Below are 7346 nucleotides of genomic sequence, written 5' to 3' on the forward strand. Positions count from 1 at the left end.
AACTGAACTGCGCGTGCTTTTGTCGGATCCGTGGCTCACGCAGATGCGGTAGAATCAAGTCACGCAGTGCCGAGTGCACAAGTGCCGGGTCCGTTTGGCTCTGAGTGCGATGAGTCCAAAGCTCCAGATCAAGAGGTTGGATGAGCTCCAGGATTTTAGTTCAAATCTCGGGACCGCTTTGTTGCTTACCTTTGTGATGATGGGAAAAGTTTTTCTTTTCCGAGACTCGATTTCTTCTTCTGTAAAATGAAGACATTCTAACGTAGAAGATAGAAATATTTTGTTTTAGGAATGTGGATTTAATCCCCAAACCGTGAAGAAATTTCTGTCAAATGGAACAGTATAGGCTATTACCCAGCTGGCTTTGTTCTTCACCAGCCTCCCACCGTTTTTTTGTTTTTTTTTTTCCCCCTCCTCTCCTCATCCATGTGTGTGAAATGTACCTTCTGCATCATAAGCTCAGAATGATTTCTTATTTCAGTTCCAGGTCCATTGAACTTTAGAATACAAAAATGTATACGCATCCTGACAACCCACAGCTATAATAGCTGCTAGTTTACCCTTCTTCTTATCTTTTTACCCTCCTTATGTTTTCTGTCCCCCCTCCCCCTCCTTCTCTCTTCTGCTGCTTCTCCATTCCTCCCGTTTAGCTCCCTCTTCTTTTTAAAAAAAAAATTTTTTTTATTTTGAAAAAATTTTCTTTACAACATTATCCCTTGCATTTACTTATGTTCCGCCTTTTCCCCTCCCTCCCTCTACCCCCTCCCCCAGATGGCCAGCAGTCCTATACATGTTAAATATGTCACAGTATATCCTAGATACAATACATGTGTGCAGAATTGAACAGTTCTCTTGTTGCACAGGAAGAATTGGATTCAGAAGGTATACCTCCCTCTTCTTTTTCCTTTTCCTCTTCCTCCTCCCTATTTTTCTTCCTCCTGCATTTCCTTCTCCTATTCCTCCTATCCTTCCCCCTCATCTTCTTTTTCCCTCTCTTTTTCCTTTTGTCCAAACAACCAAGAATAGAAGCTTATTCTACATGTTGTTGGTTATTTTTGTGACATGACTTGCCAATACTTTACAAGAGATAGATGTTCTATATAACATCTGCCACACCTGATGATATCCTGTAGAACTTCAGTGTTCTCTCTAAATGGCATGTGGTGTTCTGTAATATTTTTTATTATCTACCATCTAAGATTCAAATACAAGTTCTGGAAGCCTAGAACTTGGGGCTTCATGTAGTTTGAATATATTTGGTCTTTGGCTTGCTAGTTAGGTGTCTTATGGAGCAAATAATATTATACACAGTATAATATGTATATTCATTATTATGTACATATATTGTGTATTATTTGTGGAGAGATAATTAGTAATGAATTATATAATTATTTGAAAATACATATACTTATTAGGGAGAGGGTCAGTGTATACATATGAAGAATAAATTATTGTTAATATTTCAACTATAGAGGCAAATCATTATTTAAAACCTCATAACTTAGTTGCAGATATTTGGATGAGCCAAGGTGACCTTGTCTTAAAAGTTCACAAGGTCCTAGAAGGCCATTAAAGCTGTGGGTATAGGGTTTAGTAAAGTAGTCAATAGTGCAAAAAGCAGTTAGCTGGGTCAAAAGGAAGAGTTCATTTGAAAAAGAGGAGGAGCCACTGGGAAAGAGTTGTAGAGGTTCTCTCTCTTTCTCTCTCTCTCTGTCTCTGTCTTTGTCTCTGTCTCTCTTACACACTCACACACACACATACACACACACACAAACAACACGATGATTTACTGCAGCTTGTTAATGAAAAATGTGAAGTTGCTAATTAGATGAATTGTCTAACTGAGTCATTTACAGGACTTCCTCTTAGACTCCTGGCAGATTAATTTGTAACAAATCCTATTAGTTATTAATTTCCAAGTCCTATTAATCCTAAAAGGTATTTTTTTAACCTACACTGTAATTCACTTATGCTAATCATTGTTAATAAATTCACTTATGCTAATCATTGGGAAGAGGCAATTTGTCCTATAATCCGATGTATGGGGTAGCATTTTTTATTTTCTATTTTTTGGGAAAATCCTAGATTTCCAAAAGCAACACTATGAGAATAGCCATTATTCCTGTGAAACAGAAGTAAGTGAGGAATTGATGGATGTTTTAATAGCTTCCAATTTTATAGCTGGATCCTGCTATTTGAAAGCCAGGCTTTACCCAGAACTGAAATGGGAAAGAATGATGGCAGGGAAAGGAAAAAAAAAATGTGGAGCTTCAGTGTCTATAGTTTCAGCCAAGGGGAAAAAAGCTAGCATTGTACTTGATGTGGGGACTTTGACATTTTTGAATCCTTTGCATTTGTAAGACAATTAGGGGTTTCAGTGGATTGAATCAAATTAAATCAAATTCAACCCCAGACTATTTTTTATTATAACTTTTTATTTTCAAAATATTTGCAAAGATAGTTGTGAACATTCACCCTTGCAAAATTTTTCAACCTTCCTTCCCTAGATAGCAAGCAATCCAGTATATGCTGAAATATGCAATTGACACACACACACACACACACACACACACACACACATCCACATTTATCCAAAATTGTCTATTATGAGTTCCAGTTCTTCTTTGGATATAAGCTCCTTTTTTCTCCAGGTCTGAGAGATAAACTATCCTATGTTTCTCTAATTTGCTCATATCAGTCTTTATGTCTAAATCATGAACCCATTTAGATTTTATCTTGGTATGTGGTATTAGGTGTGGGTCTAGCCCTAATTTCTTCCATGCTGGTTTTTGTCAAATAGTGAATTCTTATCCCCAAAGCTGGGGCCTTTGGGTTCGTCAAACACTAGATTCCTGTCATTATTGCCTATTTTGTCCTGTGATCCTAACCTATTCCACCGATTAACTACTGTTTGTTAGCCAGTACCAAATGGTTTTGATGACTGCTGCTTTATAATATAGTTTTAGGTCTGGCACAGCTAGGCCACCTTCATTAGCATTTTTCATTAATTCCTTTGAAATTCTTGACCTTTTATTCTTCTAGATGAACTTTGTTACAATTTTTGTAGATCTGTAAATTAATTTCTTGGCAATTGACATTGCACTAAATAAGGCTAGGGTATAGTATATGTATGTCTACTATTGATATTACTTTATTATCTATGGTACCCCTTAGCTTAATGTAATTTCCTTCCTTATCTATTTTAATTAGATCTATTTTTTATTTTGTTATATTTGAGATCAGGATCATTATCCTTGCTTTTTTTTTTTTTTAACTTTGGGTGAAGCATAATATTCTGCTCCAACATTTTACCTTTACTCTGTATTCTTTAAATGTGTTTCTTGTAATCACTTACAATCACATTGTAATCACAATGTATTGTAGCATTCTGATTTTTAATCCAGTCTGCTATCCACTTACATTTTAGGGGAAAGTTCATCCCTTTCACATTCATAGTTATCAAAACATCAGGGTCCCAAGATACCCTGCAAGTGGACTGCATATTGGATTCCCACCCTGGTGTCATAGACCTCCCCAAGAAACCTGCTCCCAGAGAACCATCATATATTATACAAAAGAAGAGAACATCTCATCCCATCTTTTACCTGAAAATTAAAGTTGCTGGATAGTTGATTCTTGGTTGTAGTCCAAGTTCCTTTGCCCTTGACAATATCATATTTCAGGCACTTCAGTCCTTTAAAGTCTAAGTTGCTATGCCTTGGGTGATCCTGATTGTGGATCATCAATATTTGAATTATGTTTTGTTTTTGTTTTTTCCTAACTGCTTATAGTATTTTCTCCTTGATCTGATACTCTGAAATTTAGCTATGTTATTCCTTGGAGTTTCCATTTTGGAGTCTCTTTCAGAAGGTGATCAATAAATTCTTTCAACAGTTATTTTACACTCTAGTTCTAGGATATCAGAGCATTTCTTGAAAGATGTTCTCTAGGCTCCTTTTTCATTTTAATTTTTAGGTAGTCCATTAATTATTAAATGATTGTTTCTCTTAGATCTGTTTTCCAGGTCAGTTGTTTTTCCAGTGAAGTATTTTATATTTTCTTCTATTTTTTCTTTTTTTGGGGGGTTTTGTTTGAGTGATTCTTGATATCTTATTGAGTCATTCACTTCCATTTGTTCCACTCTATTTTTTAGCAAATTATTTTCATTAATTATCTTTTTTATTTCCTGTTGCATTTGGCCAATTGAATTTTTAAATGAGTTGGTTTTTCAAAGAGTATTCTTTTCCTGTTTTGTAATATCTTTTTTAAGTGGTTATATGCTTTTTAAAAATTTCATTAAATCTATTTTAAAGGAATTTTCTTCAGATAATTTGTGTTTCCTTTTCCAAACCCTTCTGCAAAGTTCTCATTTCCTTTCCCCATTTTTTCTTCTCTCTTTTAAGATACTTTTTGAATTCTTCCAAGAGAGCCTTGTGAGATGGAGGCAAAATCATATCACCTTTGATACTTCATCTGGAGATATTTTGCCTTTAGTAAATAGAGCTTGAGGTCTATTCTTCCTTATCTCCATAAAAGTGATCTATGGTTAAGAGCTCTTTTTGCTTTTTTGGTCATTTTAAATGTTGATGCCTGTTCTCAGGTTAAAGGAGAGATTGTCCCAAACTTCCTCTACAAGTGACAGCAACTTCATGCTATCCTAGAGCCTGTGCTGCTGGTTTCTTTCTCATGCTGGGTGGGCATGGCCAAGTCCCCAGTAATGCTGGTATTCCTTGGCTCAGTATTTGCTCTCTGTAGCAGTGTTGGAGATCTCACAACTAGTTTGCTGATCTTTTGGCTTCTGAACCAGGACAGAGTAGCTAAAGCTGTTGTATTTTGGCTACGAGCCTTCCAGTAGATTCCCCTAGCCACTCCATCCTTGGTCCTCCCTGGGCCTCCGCCACCCAGCTCAATTAAAACAGACCTGTCTTCCAAAACATCTTCTGCTGTTAATTTGTTACACTCCAAATATTTATGGATTCTGTCACTCCAAAACCAATTCAGAGGCTTGATCTGAGGAAGCCAAGAAGAGCTCAGACAAAGACCTGTGTACTCTCCACCATCTTGCTCTGCCCATACCATGTGTTTAATAAGTATTTTTTCTAAGCTATAGAATCTTCTCTTGTGATCCCAGGATTAATTACAGTTTTATTGTACAATTTGTTAAATTTGTGTTTAGAGTTTCTACCTTAAAAAAAAAAGTATTATTGCAGTGTGTCTTAATCTACTTTCTTAATGGTTTTATGTCATAATGAAATACATTTATACAATGTTCTTGTTTCAGAGGATCCCATGAGACTTGCAGTACCTTTTTGGAGAATAATTATAATTCAAACCTTGAGTTTTTAAGGCAGACAATTAAACTATGGAAAAGAAGGCATAGAGAGTTTTTTCAGTCTACAAAGAGTGTGAACAAGCCCAGTGAAATGCCTACTAGAAATTAGGTGCTTTACAAATTTGCAGCATTGGGCCTCTCATTTTTTTTCTCTACTGTGCACACGGGTTTTTATCATGAAAGTGAAAATGAGGTTGCTAATTAAAATCATACAAATGCTTAAAGTTGTACAAATTAAAACAAGTGAATGTTGAGGGATGTATATGTTACACATAGTATTTAGTTATTAGGAATATTTTCCAAACCTTTTCTATTGTTTTGATTTTAAAATTTTGTTATACATATCTGTATATGATCAAATCTGTTGATTTTGTTTCCAATAATTATTCTGTTTGATTTCCTCCATAGTTGATCAAAATCGTATTTGATTTATTAAAGCTCTTAATTTTAATATTTAAATTAATAAGGCCACTTAGATCTGATAGTAGGTTAAGCAGTGACTCTGGAATAAGGAGGACCTGAGTATGACACTGACCTCAGACACTTATCATGTAATGGCTGTACGACCTTGGGCTTCCAATTGTCTTGTCAAAAATTAATAGGTGGAGTTTACCTAGGGAATAATATAAATCTTAGACTTTATCTTTCACTGCTTGCCTAAAGAAATCCAAAACAACATAAAAATTTTATTCTATGACTATGCCTTGTACTTTCAAATCTCCAAGACTCAAAATGTTTCTTCTTTCAGAAATGTGCTTCTCCACCATTTACCTGTTGATTCTGTAAATTATTGATTAATGTGTAAATTAAGGTGTATAGTTCACATGTTACTTATTTCATGAAATATTCTTTTATCCCATTTTTTTCTTTTCATAGGCTCTCTTTTGATATTTATTTATACTACATTTTGCACACATTTATATTACATTTATCTATTTGTCTATTGTGTATGTATGTGTGTGTGTATGTGTGTGTGTATGTGTGTGTGTGTGTGTGTGTGTGTGTGTGTGTGTATAAGATTTATTTATAGCTCTTTGGGGACAAAACATTTTTTTTTAATCTTTCATTGAATATAGTAGGATAAAATGAAATGAATGACCTTTTTTCCCTGAAGTGAATGAGTTGGTTTAGTAACTGGCTATATGTAATTAATAATAAATAACATAAGAGTTATATAGCACTTACCTCACTGTACTAAGCACATTACAACTATTGTCTCATTTGAATCACATAATAGCCCTGAGTGTTACGTATTGTTCTTATCACCATTTTGCAAATGAGGAAACTAATGTAAACAACTATTAAGTGACATGACTGCAGGATTACACAGCTAGTAAGTATTTGAGGCAGAAATTGAACTCAGATCTTTGTGACTACAACCTTGATTCTCTAATCATTATTTTTGTGAAAATATCCATCTCCTTCCTTTTATTTTTATTTAATAGTTATTTTGGGGTTTGTGACCCATATTTCTTTATTTTATAAATATCAAATTTCAATTTTATAGTTTTAAGAGGTTCTTGAAAACTCTGTTTTGATACTATTACTTGTTATATGATGTATGCATTTCTGCCTGTTTGTAGTAAAGAGGCAATAGGATGTGATGGCAGTGGCTTAGGGCATTACAAAGAACAGAAGAGAGATGACAGCAGAAAGAGAGTTTTCAGCAAGTGGGCAACATGGACATGTTTGTAGAAAGAGATAGGGAATGATCTAGTAGACTGCAGAAATTAAAAATAAATAACAGAGTTGATATGAGAGAGGAGATAAAACTATTGGAGGAGATGGCATGGCACAGGATGACCTGACCAAGTAGAGAACTCAGCTTTGATAAGGACTAAACCCATTCATCATGCAGGTAAGGATGAAGGAGATAGTGGCAGAAGGCATCTGAGTAACAGGAGATGTGGAAGAGAGAGGAGAGTGAGGAACTCATGCCAAATGGCATTAATTTTTTTCAATAAAATATTAATCATTTTTTTTCATATGAAAGTATGAGGGAAGAGGAAAACCA

This window comes from Sarcophilus harrisii, chromosome 5 (genome assembly GCF_902635505.1).
Source record: "Sarcophilus harrisii chromosome 5, mSarHar1.11, whole genome shotgun sequence".
NCBI lineage: Eukaryota > Metazoa > Chordata > Mammalia > Dasyuromorphia > Dasyuridae > Sarcophilus > Sarcophilus harrisii.